General features: G+C 62.9%; 1 long non-coding RNA gene across 2 annotated transcripts; it reads left to right on the forward strand.

The window, feature by feature from the left end:
• The first annotated feature begins 576 nt into the window (after positions 1-576).
• LOC135173899 (uncharacterized) lies at positions 577-2,851 on the forward strand. Of its 2 annotated transcripts, none has more exons than XR_010301538.1 (2): positions 577-1,401; positions 1,669-2,851. It is a non-coding gene; the product is annotated as an uncharacterized LOC135173899 (long non-coding RNA). The 2 variants fall into 2 exon arrangements; XR_010301537.1 differs by having other exon boundaries at positions 1,729-2,851.
• The last annotated feature ends 2,116 nt before the right edge of the window (positions 2,852-4,967 follow it).

The following is a 4,967-nucleotide window of genomic DNA, read 5'->3' on the forward strand; positions in this document are numbered from 1 at the left end:
CCCCCCTCCGCCGCCGCCGCTCGCTCCGCGCCCCCCCCCTCCGCCGCCGCCGCTCGCTCCGCGCCCCCCCCCTCCGCCGCCGCCGCCGCTCGCTCCGCGCCCCCCCCCTCCGCCGCCGCCGCCGCCGCCGCTCCGCGCCCCCCCCCCTCCGCCGCCGCCCGCTCCGCCCCCCCCCCTCCGCCGCCGCCGCCGCTCGCTCCGCGCCCCCCCCCCCTCCGCCGCCGCCGCTCGCTCCGCGCCCCCCCCGCCGCCGCCGCCGCCCGCTCCGCGCCCCCCCCCCCCCCGCCGCCGCCGCCGCCCGCTCCGCGCCCCCCCCCCCTGCCGCCGCCGCCGCTCGCTCCGCGCCCCCCCCCCCCCTGCCGCCGCCGCCGCCGCTCGCTCCGCGCCCCCCCCCCCCGCCGCCGCTCGCTCCGCGCTCCCCCTCTGCCGTGCTTGGGAGAAGCTGTGTGCGAGCACGTGGTGTGAGCTTGCAGGCCAGGAGGAGCCTGTCCGTGTCTGCAGGCGTGTGCAAGCAGCTGTAGAAGTCTGTCCCGGTCTGCAGATGTCTTCTAAAAGGTCTGGAGGCTTTCCTGAGTCTGCAGAGCTGTGCGGGGGTCTGGAGGGCTCCCTGGAAGTCTCTGGAGTTCTCTGGGTGTCTGGAGGTCGTTAGGGGTTTTTAGAGGTGTCTGTGGTGCTGCAGGTGTCTCAAAAGGCTGTAAAGGTCTTGAAGTGCCTTGCAAAGGTCTCGAGGTGTCTGTAGAGGTCTTTAGAGGTCTGCAGGGGCCTCTTAAAGATATGTAGGAGTCTGCAGGGGTCTATTGACAGGTTGGGTGGGGTCCCTAGAGCTCTCTAGGAGACTGGAGTGGTCTGTAGGTTTCTGTAGGGGTTTACAAGTTTCTGTAGCATTCAGTAGGTGTCTGGAGGTTTCTGTTAAGGGGTCCGCAGGTGTGTGCAGGCATCATTTAAGGCTCTGGAGGGGTCTATAGATGTGTGCAGGGGTCTGTTAAATATCTGGAGGGGTCTGAAGGGGACTGGGGAGCTCTGTAGGGGTCTGTATGTGTTTGCAGGCAGCTGCAGGGGTCCGTAGATGCCTGTAGGGATTTGCAGGGGTCTTAGTTGTCTGCAGGGGTGGGTCGAGGTTTTAAATCGTTGCTGTAAATAGCATTTATGGCTTTAGAAACCTCCTTGCAATTATAATTTAGATTGTGGGAAATTTTATTTTTTGTTAAAATAGAAAGTATTTACCCATATTTATTAAATTTATTTTGTAGGATGTTGTGGGTGTTCTTTTCTCTTTTACAGAGAATGAAGATTATGGAGGGGAAACTGAGGTGACTTCAGAGCAGAGAAGTGATATTTTGGAGGAAAAAGCTGAACAGGTCTATTGGGAAGGAAGCAAAAACTCTGGAGGAAAAATCTGAGGTAAACAAGAAGACACAAGTGACATTTTATAGGGGAAAAAAGTGAGTTAGTCTCTAGGGGATAAAAATGAAGACTGTAGGAGGGAAAAGCTGAGGTGATTGGGTGGAACAGAGCTGACATGATGCATGAAAAAACTTAGGGTAACCCATAGGGGAGACCATGACCATTTTGGAGGGAAATCCTGAGGTAGGTGAGGGTATGTGGGTAACATATTAAAAGAGAGACCTAAGGTAGTGTCTGTGAAACAAGATACTCTTGTGTCACCAGAGTTATAGTCAGAGGCGAGTCCCTTTGGCCAGAGTACCTTGCTCACCTCCCATTCTCCAGCCCGATGCGGATCCTCTTTGCGATGTGTCTTGCTTCGCGATTCCATGCCACGCCTCTTCCACCATCAGTGTCAGCTGCTGCTGAGGAAGAAGGATAGACTTAGGCTTCAGTAGCACCTCCTCCTCCATGCCCGAGGAAAACAGGGACCTCCCCAGAGGCACCATCCCTAGTCCGAGTGCCTTTGCGCTCAGCTAGCAGCCCGTGTGGGGTGCCCGTGTCCTTAGCGGGGTGCGGGTGTAGATGGCCCTAAACTGGAGAGAAGGAGCCTCCGTAGGCCCCTGGGACCAGGGTTGCCCTGCCGGTCGGGGCCCGCTCAGTGCCCTGGCGTCCCAGGCGCGTTTCGATGCCAGCAGCGAGTACAGCGCGCCGTAAGCAGGATCGTGTAGCCTCCGCGGCGGCTGCTTTGCGCGCCCAGCTGGATTTGTGCGGGGTTCCCGCCTCGCAGCCCGTCTCCAGTCCTGACCGGGAGTGTGCCGTGCGCCGCTTGGGCGAGACAAGGCAAAGTGGGAGGGCTTTGCGGCGCTGGGGCTGCCTGCGGGTGGGAAGCTGGCCGGGTGGTGCCCCTGGGGAGGTGCCCATTTCCCACGGGTGCGGAGGGGGAGGCGCCAGTGAGGCCTAAGCCTGCCCTTGCTCGGCGGTTGCTGGAGCCGACAGCGGAAGAGGCACGACAGAGAATGGCGAGGTAAAGGACGTTGAGAAGAGGCGGGCCGTCGGTCTGGAGAAGAGGAGACGGGCGAGGCGCTCTGGGCAAAGGGAGTCGCTCCTGACCGAAGGTGTGGTAAGTCGAGAGCTTTGCCGTCACCTCGAGTGTGGCCTGTGTGGCTTTGCGCTGGACAACCTCCACGTAAGTAGGACTCGGTCTTTGCTTGTGCCGTCGTTTGCCTTTTGGCGGTTTGGTCCTTTGGCTGCCCGGAGCCCGGCTGCCCTGTAAGGAAGGCGCGAGGCGGTGTCTCCACGCCCGTTGGGGAAAGGGATCAACCTGGTCCCCGAGCCCCCCCTGTAAGCGGGGTAGGGTCCTTTCCGCAGCCCCGGCAGCTTGTCAGCTGTGGGCTGCCTGTGCAGCGTGACCCCCTGTGCTCGGGGCGTGTCGCGGCTTTTGTCCTTTGGCCGCCCCTGAGGGCCTTTGGTGTCCCGAGGCTTCCCTGAGCTCCACAGAGTCTGGTGCGGCCAAGTCTGACCCTCTTCTCTCCTGCTGCGGGGTAAGGATGACTGTCCCATCGGTGGCTGCCCAGAGCTTGCTCCCTCTCCTGGGAAGAGATGTGCGTATGGCCCCCTCCCTTGCCTCTGTGTGTGCTTGTGTGCCTGAGCGTGCTTGTGGTGTAGGTTGCTGTGAAAAGTGCTGTAGCTTAGCTTAGGCTTCCCAGGAGGGAAAGAGGGGCTCTGGGCAGTAACAGGGGAGTCTCCTCGGAGTGCCCGAGCGGAGTGGGAGCTCAGCTTGCCCCTCCTTGTCCTGTAGGGACAGAGCGTAGGCCCTGTTGTTGAGGGCCTGGGTGTGTGCCTCCGTGGCAGCCTGTCCTGGTGTCAAGGTGGCATCTCAAGGGCCCTGTAGTCGGGGCCTGTGTGATGAGCTGTGGAGCCTTGTGTCCCTGTGTGTCGCCAGGAGCGGCCCGAGGTCCCGGTGAGCAGGTCCTAGGAGGCTGTTTTGGGCAGCTGAGTGGAGCGCACGTTCCTGGGCCCTTAGAGGGTGGAGGTGGCTCCCTGGGCTCCTGAAGAGGTGTTGCTGTGCTGCAGGCAGGTGGGCCGTCCCGTAAGTTGGGCGCAGTCCGGAGCCCGTGGCTCCGTAGGCGTTTTTGGGAGTGCCGAGGCGAGAGCGGCCGCCCTGTAAGTGGGGCCGTGCGTCGCGGTGCCCGGCGGGAGGTTGGAGGGAACCCCCCTGTAATCAGGGTGGGTACGTCTGGCCCCAGGCTTTCAGAGGCATGGCGTCAGGTTTGTTCATCTCAGCGTGTACCCCTCGGCCCCTAGGCTTAGTGTTGGTGGAGTCTCCCGCCATGACCCAGGTCTTTGGCTGCGAAAGCCCGCTGCCTGGCTCCTGAGTCTGCTTCCTGTAGCTGCGGGGCTAGGCCACGCTCTCGACTCCCCGGCATCGACCCACCCGTAAGCGGTCCCCGGGTCCGAGTGCCTTTGCGCTCAGCTAGCAGCCCGTGTGGGGTGCCCGCGTCCTTAGCGGGGTGCGGGTGTAGATGGCCCTAAACTGGAGAGAAGGAGCCTCCGTAGGCCCCTGGGACCAGGGTTGCCCTGCCGGTCGGGGCCCGCTCAGTGCCCTGGCGTCCCAGGCGCGTTTTGATGCCAGCAGCGAGTACAGCGCGCCGTAAGCAGGATCGTGTAGCCTCCGCGGCGGCTGCTTTGCGCGCCCAGCTGGATTTGTGCGGGGTTCCCGCCTCGCAGCCCGTCTCCAGTCCTGACCGGGAGTGTGCCGTGCGCCGCTTGGGCGAGACAAGGCAAAGTGGGAGGGCTTTGCGGCGCTGGGGCTGCCTGCGGGTGGGAAGCTGGCCGGGTGGTGCCCCTGGGGAGGTGCCCATTTCCCACGTGTGCGGAGGGGGAGGCGCCAGTGAGGCCTAAGCCTGCCCTTGCTCGGCGGTTGCTGGAGCCGACAGCGGAAGAGGCACGACAGAGAATGGCGAGGTAAAGGACGTTGAGAAGAGGCGGGCCGTCGGTCTGGAGAAGAGGAGACGGGCGAGGCGCTCTGGGCAAAGGGAGTCGCTCCTGACCGAAGGTGTGGTAAGTCGAGAGCTTTGCCGTCACCTCGAGTGTGGCCTGTGTGGCTTTGCGCTGGACAACCTCCACGTAAGTAGGACTCGGTCTTTGCTTGTGCCGTCGTTTGCCTTTTGGCGGTTTGGTCCTTTGGCTGCCCGGAGCCCGGCTGCCCTGTAAGGAAGGCGCGAGGCGGTGTCTCCACGCCCGTTGGGGAAAGGGATCAACCTGGTCCCCGAGCCCCCCCTGTAAGCGGGGTAGGGTCCTTTCCGCAGCCCCGGCAGCTTGTCAGCTGTGGGCTGCCTGTGCAGCGTGACCCCCTGTGCTCGGGGCGTGTCGCGGCTTTTGTCCTTTGGCCGCCCCTGAGGGCCTTTGGTGTCCCGAGGCTTCCCTGAGCTCCACAGAGTCTGGTGCGGCCAAGTCTGACCCTCTTCTCTCCTGCTGCGGGGTAAGGATGACTGTCCCATCGGTGGCTGCCCAGAGCTTGCTCCCTCTCCTGGGAAGAGATGTGCGTATGGCCCCCTCCCTTGCCTCTGTGTGTGTGTGTG

The sequence above is a fragment of the Pogoniulus pusillus genome, unplaced genomic scaffold (assembly GCF_015220805.1).
Source record: "Pogoniulus pusillus isolate bPogPus1 unplaced genomic scaffold, bPogPus1.pri scaffold_128_arrow_ctg1, whole genome shotgun sequence".
Lineage (NCBI taxonomy): Eukaryota > Metazoa > Chordata > Aves > Piciformes > Lybiidae > Pogoniulus > Pogoniulus pusillus.